This window comes from Micropterus dolomieu, linkage group LG10 (genome assembly GCF_021292245.1).
Source record: "Micropterus dolomieu isolate WLL.071019.BEF.003 ecotype Adirondacks linkage group LG10, ASM2129224v1, whole genome shotgun sequence".
Taxonomy (NCBI): domain Eukaryota; kingdom Metazoa; phylum Chordata; class Actinopteri; order Centrarchiformes; family Centrarchidae; genus Micropterus; species Micropterus dolomieu.
Genome location: NC_060159.1, coordinates 25,982,380 through 25,991,884, shown reverse-complemented (window position 1 = coordinate 25,991,884; position 9,505 = coordinate 25,982,380). Strand labels below are relative to the sequence as shown.

The following is a 9,505-nucleotide window of genomic DNA, read 5'->3' as shown; positions in this document are numbered from 1 at the left end:
CGGTTCATTTAATCCACTTAAATATATTGCACAGTGTTTCGCACGTAGGGCTGCAATATGTTGGGACTCAACAGTGCGGCATGATCGCATTTTTCATCAATGAAGTAATTTGGTGCCATTAGCAGAGTAAGAGTGTCTGTATCTGTTACCTCACTGCACAGCGAGCCGCTAACAGCAGCTTTATGGTCTGAGCAAGCTAGCTGCTGCGTGCTAGTCAACAACATTGCCAAGCTATATCATTACCTTCAGGGCATGTCAAGTCAATTTACATAAAACAGCAACGCTGTGGAGCAGAATGGCTGTCCACAACTAACCACTGCTTGAACAATAGCGCGGTATTTTAATTTTGCAGTTATCGCGACAGCCCTATTCGCACAGACATTTATTACTGTCGAACATCGCGCTTACGCTGTGTGAACACGATGTGATTTTGATGCCGCTGTTTGCAAAGTGGAGGAAGAGAGAGAAAATAGCGAGGGACAAAGAAGAAAGCGTCCAAAATATGAGATTATTTCAAGCTAAAACAACAACAACAACTCTGTAAAGTCGCAGTCCGTCCACTAGCATTTAGTATTTAACTGAAATCATAATTGTTGAGTTGAAGGCTAGCCAAAGTAAGCCGAAGTCCTCAGCTGAAAATGTCCACAAGTGCGTTTGTTTCTCCTGGTTGGGCCGTGAGTTTGGGTTGCAACATCACAATCATTCGAGTACTAAAGTCATCGTTAGCTCCAGCCCTTTTAATGTGTTTCCCTTGTCAATGGCGCGTCAACCCATCTGCGATGCCGTCATCCTCCTGTGCTCTAAGATGCTGTTTAAAGTTAATAATGTTGGATTAAAATTCATAATTTCATGGGCTATTTGGAAGCTTTAGGGAAATGAATATAATTTAAAAAATTAAGCATTAACTTAACAAAGTTACATAAATGCATGATGTTTACAAAGTCAATGAGTAATCATGTTAAATAACCTTGATGTCGATAGTGACCAAATAATCATTATAATTTTTGCCATAATTGAGCAGCCCTAACCCCTTAATGCAAGTTGTTTAACTAAACTTAGATAGATAATGGAAGGAAATTAATCTGTTTCCTTTAGTTTCAAACCATTTTAACAGTAGCAAGTATGACACAGTGAGAAAAAATAAATCATGTATAGAAATCAAAAATGCTGATGCATCAAGATGCATCGATAATTGTTTCAAGAACATCGCAGCCCTCTGAAACGAATCCAGAGGAGATTCACAGCACTACTGAAGAGTCCTGGATTGCTGTGTGGGTCACTCTCAGCAGATGTTTTTGGTTTTCATCGCTCATCTTGTGCAGAACTTCTTTATTTAATTGAATTGATTTTTATTTAATTGATGTTATTCGTCCACGGATCCCCATACTGTTGATCTGTGTTTCCAGTCTGGGATTTGAACCAACGGTGAGGACGGCGCAGCCCTGTTTTCACTTAACGCTGCTGCCTGATCACCACCTCTTTCCTTTTGTGTGTCATTACACTCTTTCAGATGAGCTATTTAGGTGATTAATGAGCTGCTTTTCTATTGTTCGCAGGCTGTTAGGGATGACTCACTCTCATTGGTGACAAACCTACAACTCCATCCAGTGAGCTGGTAGATATTACCTCAAATGATCAGGATGTGCTGGCTCGTATCAGCTGGGATTTCAGAGTTATGCTCTACGGTGTGAAGTCCACTGCGACTAACAGAATCTGAAGTTTCAATGCTGGAATACTAAAGAGTTTTATTGCGTTATTCTCTTAGCCCTAGGGCCCACACTCAGGGTCTTGGGTACGTTTAGTTGCCATGCAGAGTGTGAGAGAAAACAACAACAGTGTGGCTCCCCATCATCCCCACTTCCTCTCCTGAACTCGCTGCCAAAAGCAAACAGCCGACCTCCCGGGAGGAGCCGGCTGCGGACTCCCTGCAGACGGAGCTGACGGAGTCCAGAGCAGCAGTGTGACGGCGGGCGACACCTCGTCACCTCCTGATGCTCCAGCTGCATCATGGACCTGCCACGGCCTTCTGCTTACTTTATTTTAAAAGAGCAACACTCATAAATGTGATTTTTGTGAAATTTTGGGTGCTACATGAACAACAAAACTAGTGCTGAAACAATGAATCCATTAATTGAATAGTCAATCAACAAAATTATTATAACCATCAAATATTATAATTATTTCATTGTGTGTTGTTACTCATTTTAGCTTTATATATATATATTTAATTTTTTTTGCAGCTTTTCTCTGTTGTATATCATTGTAAACTAAGTATCTTTGGGTTTAGGACTGGACAAAACATCAAATAGGTCTCTACAATTTCAACTTTATGGCTTTAAGTCAACTTTTTAAAATCTGTTCAACTTTGAGAAATTACAGTTTAATTCAGGTTTTGCGATTTAAAACACTTAAAATCAACCTATGAACACCACAATAACCACCTAGCAATGCTTTATGCCTGGTGCTCACTAGAGGATTTTCAAATCTTTCAACTTTTTAAAAATGTGGGATACCACAAACATAACGACAGAATTAACCATTTTTTTTTTATACACTGAACAAAATTATAAAACACAACACTTTTGTTTTTGCCCCCATTCATCATGAGCTGAACTCAAAGACATTTTCGAGTGGCCTTTTAATTGTGGCCAGCCTAAGGCACACCTGTGCAGTCCCCATGCTGTCTGATCAGCATCTTGATATGCCACACCTGTGAGGTGGATGGATTATCTCGGCAAAGGAGAAGTGCTCACTAACACAGATACTGACAGATTTGTGAACAATATTTGAGCGAAATAGGCCTTTTGTGTACACAGAAAAAGTCTTAGATCTTTGAGTTCAGCTCATGATGAATGGGGGCAAAAAGCGTTGCGTTTATAATTTAATTCAGTGTACTTTAATCTAAAGATCACACACACCAGATGATTCAGTCCAGACACAGGACCACACACACTTGGTCTTTATACTAAACGGTTTCAGAGTGGCAATTCAGGGGACTTGGGATCTTACAGAATCTCGCGTGAAGGCAGACTGTCGTCATCAGCTGGTTGCACTTATGTGTGCTGCGTTTTGCGCAAAAAAAAAAAAACAAAAGAAGAGAATCAAACTGGATGAACTCGACGCTGAGAAGAGGGAATCAGCAGGTTTATACATTTTATAGCGTGAGCAGATACACGATATGCTGGTGACGCTTCCCGGTCAGTTTCCTCTCATTTGCTGTTGCGGGTTTCTGATCAGAGGCTCAACGATTTGAAATCAGGGAACTACAGGATCATTTGCGCTAATAATCGACAACGGGAATGCCCCTGTGTTTTTCTGGAGGGGCAATATTAGGGTGACATTAGCAATAAACTAGTTTTGGTAGAAAACACACAGTTTATCAGTACTTTTTATACACTTATTTTCATTTGTTTTGGATTTATTTGGATCCATACTTTTAAAAACATTTAATTAAAAGTGAGCCACAGTAAAATTCCCATGACAACTTAATAAAAACTGCAACTGCTGGGTAACAACAGAACTTTAGGACGTACAAAAGTGTCCGGTAAAGGTTGAGAAACTGTTTAAGAAGGAAAAGACACAATCTTCAACATAAAAAGCATCTCCAACGGGCACATAAAGACTGACAAGCACCTGTAGTACTCTGCACAGACTACTTAAATCAACGACGTATATGAAATGTACTGTGTTTTGCAATCAGTTATTTAACACAGCATGTCAAAGTATGAAAGTGTTGTTTATCAGACAAATTTTACCCGTTCAATCTCTGATTTGTATTCTTTAGTCGAGCAGACAAACTATTTGCTAACAAGCGTGTTATCCACCCTGCTTCAAAATCTCAAACATCTTAATATTTGTGAGTTGGACTCGAAAACCTTTGAGTTGCGTAACAGAATCTGCAACACTCATCTAAATACAGATAGAGACAAACAGATGTGAACACCATGTAAAAAAGACATACTGTTACAGAAGTGGGTCATATCACGTTCACAACTTATAAGAATTATTATCTACACAAAATAATTTTAGCAATCATTGCTGATCAGCCTCAAATCACAGACTGTCCAAAGAGCAGGTGCATCAGTCAGGAAGGTTGCAAAATGAATGTCAAGCGAACATCTGCCAAAACAAGTATTTCATTTTTGGCATGAAATCCATCAAATTTCAAGAAACCAAACTATTGGCAGAACATTTTATCATCAACATGAGCACCAGACTGGTGAAAGTCTTATTTATTTTTCACCGACTCAAAAATCCTTTAACGACGTCTCTCAAAATATTTTTTACTCTCAGGTATTTATGTGCTCTTCATTTCTATTTGTTTCTGTTTATCCTGCTCATGGGAGGACACGCCTGGGAATAAGTCCGTGCTCTCTGTGAGTTGTAAATAAAGAGCAAATGAAAGCATGACTCCCGCCCACAGTCTGATTGAAGAGTTGTTTCATGCATGCATCAGATCTCCTGGGGAAATCTGCCTTTTGTTGTGACAACCTTCACTGCTGTACAGTTCTCATGCCAGTGGGAGGAAAAACCAGCTGTGAGAGAAGAGCAGGATGGTAATTTGGAGCGATGCAGGAGTTGCAGTAAACGCCAGATGTTGCATTTCAGTACCCAACATACATTGATTAGTGTCTCCATGATGATGGGCCATGTTCAGATGCCCCCTCGTCTTTTTAATTCCTAAATTATGTTCCTAAATCACCCACACAGTTTAGTGTCAGACAAACAAGACAGTAGGCTGCGCCTGTCACTCTGCCTGTGTCACAGTAATTTCTCTCATCTGACCTCCATGCAGCCGTTCTACTATTCGCTGTGTATGTGTTGGGAAAGTGTTTGTCATTAAAAGATTTCCTTTTATGTCAGACCACAATACCTGCGTGTTTTGCAAAACAGTTTTTGCATCATGCTGTAGTAAATGTGAGACGTTGGTATTACACACGTCTGCTGTGTCTTGTCAACAAGGAAGTTTTTTTGTTTTTTTTTTGCAGCTTTTCTCTGTTGTATATCATTGTAAACTAAGTATCTTTGGGTTTAGGACTGGACAAAACATCAAACAGGTCTCTACAATTTCAACTTTATGGCTTTAATTCAACTTTTTGAAATCTGTTCGACTTTGAGAAATTACAGTTTACTTCAGGTTTTGCGATTTAAAACACTTAAAATCAACCTATGAACACCACAATAACCACCTAGCAATGCTTTATGCCTGGTGCTCACTAGAGGATTTTCAAATCTTTCAACTTTTTAAAAACGTGGGATACCACAAACATAACGACAGAATTAACTATTTTTTTAATACACTGAACAAAATTATAAAACACAACACTTTTGTTTTTGCCCCCATTCATCATGAGCTGAGTGACAAGGAAGTTTACTGACGTATGACAACGTTTTGTGGGAAATGGCAATGATAAGTCAAATCTGCAAAAAGTTGCGATGATAGGTCAAATCGCAAGTTGCGCTGAATTCATGGGGATTTGCTGAATTTGTGTTAATAGTTGCAATCGCGACATTGTGAAATCCTGGAGTGACTGGTATTAGTTTTAGACAATAAAACGGGCAACTGGAGTAGTATATTGACATGTACATTTGTCTTATTATGTGTAAGATTTAATGTTATATCATAGTTTTTTAATAATAATTATATTTAGTTATCCCAGCAATAATGATAATCCTAAGTGAATATTCTTTCAGATAATTGTTCTTTGTTTTCCCTTTCACTTCCTTTTTGCAGTAATAACTATTACTAATAGCATTGTTTCACATTTGTGCATCATAGTGCAAATAATTTTATACAGTACAGCATATTAGGATGGATGGATTCAAATCCCTGCACGTCCTTACAGACTTTTATTGTTTCACTGTTCCTGTACCTGCTGTGGCTTTTTGGACAAACATGTTCTGACTTATTAGTTCAGTATGTTCGCGCGTTGAAATAATTTCGGCTCTGCTGTTATTTACACAGCCGATAAACATGTTCACTCTGCACCATGTGGGAGCGCTGGCGCCGTCAACAGAGAGGCAAAGCTCACATGACATGACCCGTGTTGATGTGTGAACACCTGTGTGATATCCAACACACGCTCACATATACAGAGACACGTAATAAAATGTTAGGTTTAGACAAATATAGACAGATGAGCAAACTGTCAGCCACACACACGTTTTTATTACAGTAAATATGTTCAATCAAATTGTCTTACTGGCTTTTTATGTTTAATTTAGTTAAGTACTACCTTTCCCAATATGCCCATAGCAACACACTGACTCATACTGTATGTTGTGTATGGTAAAGTCCCTCTCTTAGCAGCACTGTGGGACCTTATTTCAGAAAGAAAAAAAAGAAATGTACTGTAGTCAACGGCGAGAGACAACAGAGGTTTTGATCCCTTTTGAATTTTGCCTTGAACTACACATGATGTTTTGTCAGTTTAAAATTAAATTCTGCAAGTCAAGAAAGTTGGATTTTGCCATAAAACTTTCTCTTTATGATTGAAGCTAAATTTAAAGAACTTACATGTGTAGATCAGTGTTTCCCATACATTGATTTTTTTTTTTCCTATTTAAAATGGGTAAACTCACATTTCATTATAGAGCTTTGTGCAGCACAGATATTCACTCAGCCTCTCCTCTCGCTTGCTGGCTTGCTCCCTCTCTCTCACAAACACAAGAGCTGCTTTCATGCAGAGATCCCATAATAAACTCGAAAACATTTGCTCATTCTGCGTTCATACTAAACCAACTTTTGCGGCATAATCTTGCAACCATGTGTGCTTTTACACAGCGATCCGGCTTTCCCATACCAGCAGCATAGAAAAAGACAGTTACGTGTATAATAACAATAAAACAACACCGGCATGCCAGCTGTGGCTTTTCACACAGACATTGTTCGGTCTCTGTTACAACCAAGCAGCATATTGGCACAATACTCGCTGAAAATAAGCTAAAAAGCCGCTATTGACAACAGACCTGTCTGAATAGCCGCTCCTCTTCGTCCATGATATATGAATCACAACATGATCATGTGCTGAATCAATCCAGAGGTGAATGGTGAGTATCATGAACACCAATGCTAAAATTTGTCCAAAACTGATGCATTCAGGTTAACTCTGATAACTTTATGTTCTATGTTCTTAACGCGATGCTGTCAATAGGTGAGACCCACCTTCAAAAAAAAGTTATTAGCAAGCAAGGAGCCTAGCTAATAAGGACAGCTATGTTAACGGTAGAATCCAGCCACGTTGTCGAGGTTAGCACACAATACACAGCTGCTAGTCAATATCGACTGCGCATGCACATGATACTAACCATTCAACTCCGGATTGATTCAGCACATGATCATGTTTTGTTAAGTTACCTAACTGGCTAGTAGCTAGCAATGAACCTTAGCTCGCATTACAACGTTAACGTGTTTGGTGACGTATATCGTGCGAGACGAGAGCTGTAGTACATTGAGGAGTTTCGCTATTGTCAGGAGGGCCAATCGGGCCCAAAATTGACCCAATTATCCTCTAGTGTGCAGCCATAATAAGAAAGATGTCCCTATTCTTCATCTCGCCTACAAAGCTCTGATTGGACGATTGTTGAACCAGAGGAAATGGCTGTCAATGAGTGACGCTAGACTAGACTTTTAGACTAACCCTAAAACTCAAATCACAAATCCGCTGACCCTGAAGGACCCAGTCACACTAGCATTCAAAACAGTTAGCTAGTATTTAAGCAGTTTGCTCACCAGCAACAGTAGCTTGCCACCTAGCCCTGCTGGTAACCACTACATCAGGAAGCAAATCCCCAACTATTTCATGAACACACGCAAATGGATTTCGTTGTGCCACTCTGGTGAACAGACACTGAGCCTACAGTCTTTTTGTGCCAAAGCCAAAACAAGATGAACCAAATTATGACCACTGACTTTGTGTAGTTCAGTCCATTATGTGATTAACATCTTTCGGGAACGATTACTGTTAAGTAGGTGACGTGTGAACATCCTGTTGGCCTTTTAAAAAACGTTGGTCTCAGGGTGACATTTGTGAGGCTGCATGCCGTTTTATTAGCTACATGCTGAACTTGTGACTTTTATGGGCTAAAATGGGCAGCAAAAAAAATTCCATAAAACAAGGACTTCAGTGGATGAGCATATCTGTTGGCCTACAACTCGTTACCAACTCCAATTCAATAAGATATTTGCTTTAAACTACAGGGAGGTCCAGTCGAGTGGGGTTTACCACAGGGCACAGGGTTAAGTGAAGTGACAATTGCAGAATTTGGGTTAAATTGACCTTGAAATGCTTTGCTGTGGTTGAATGAAATTTTTTTTGTTCGGGCTGCAATGGAGACAGAGTGAAGTGTTGCTCCACCACAGAAAAGCAGCAGGGACAGGAGAAATTCAGTTTAAAATGGACATTGTAAAACATTACAATAAGACTGAAGGAAAATGTTGTGCCAACATTCACTATGGAAGCCTGCAAAGATAGGAAAGCCTTTCAAACAGCATTTAGACCATCGTGGAAAACTGAACTCTCCTTTACAACCAGAATGATACAACTCAATAAACTGATCTACCAACATCAGCTGGGATTACCCTGTCTGCTAGAGTTTATTAAAATCCTTGAGTTCACAAGGATTTTGTTGCCATTTTATAGACCAAACAACTAGTCTGTAAATCAAGAAAATATTTGGCTGATTTACTAACAATGAAAATAGTCATTAGTTGCAGATCTAAAGAATACCAAACAAGGCCTAAAGTATTTAAATTACTTATTATAAGTAATTATAGTCCAGCTAAAAACCAAAGGAAGGATGAAAATATATCACAACGATCTTCTGCACAGATTACAAACTACTGAAAATCCAACACAGTGAACAGGTGTCTCTGTTGCCAAAGAAGAAAGTTAGGAAAAAATACAAATTAGTTTGATTAAGTTAGTAATACTGATAATTAACTTAGTGTGTTTGTGTAAACATCAACACTACAACGGCTTCAGTGTACAGGAAAACAAGACCAATTATTTAAACAGTTTAGCTTCCATAACATCAAGACACGGCGCATTTAAAGCATTTTAACCTCCATAACATCAAGACACAGCGCATTAAAAGCAGTTTAACCTCCATAACATCAAGACACAGCGCATTAAAAGCAGTTTAACCTCCATAACATCAAGACACAGCCCATTAAAATCATTTTAACCTCCATAACATCAAGACACAGCCCATTAAAAGCATTTTAACCTCCATAACATCAAGACACAGCCCATTAAAAGCAGTTTAACCTCCATAACATCAAGACAGTGCCCATTAAAAGCAGTTTAACCTCCATAACATCAAGACACAGCCCATTAAAAGCAGTTTAACCTCCATAACATCAAGACACAGCCCATTAAAAGCAGTTTAACCTCCATAACATCAAGACACAGCCCATTAAAAGCATTTTAACCTCCATAACATCAAGACACAGCCCATTAAAATCATTTTAACCTCCATAACATCAAGACACAGCCCATTAAAA

General features: G+C 39.0%; 1 long non-coding RNA gene across 2 annotated transcripts in view; it reads right to left on the bottom strand.

The window, feature by feature from the left end:
- The window catches only part of LOC123978381, a 59,539-nt gene that overhangs the window by 48,978 nt on the left and 1,056 nt on the right, over window positions 1-9,505 (bottom strand). The window lies entirely within an intron of this gene.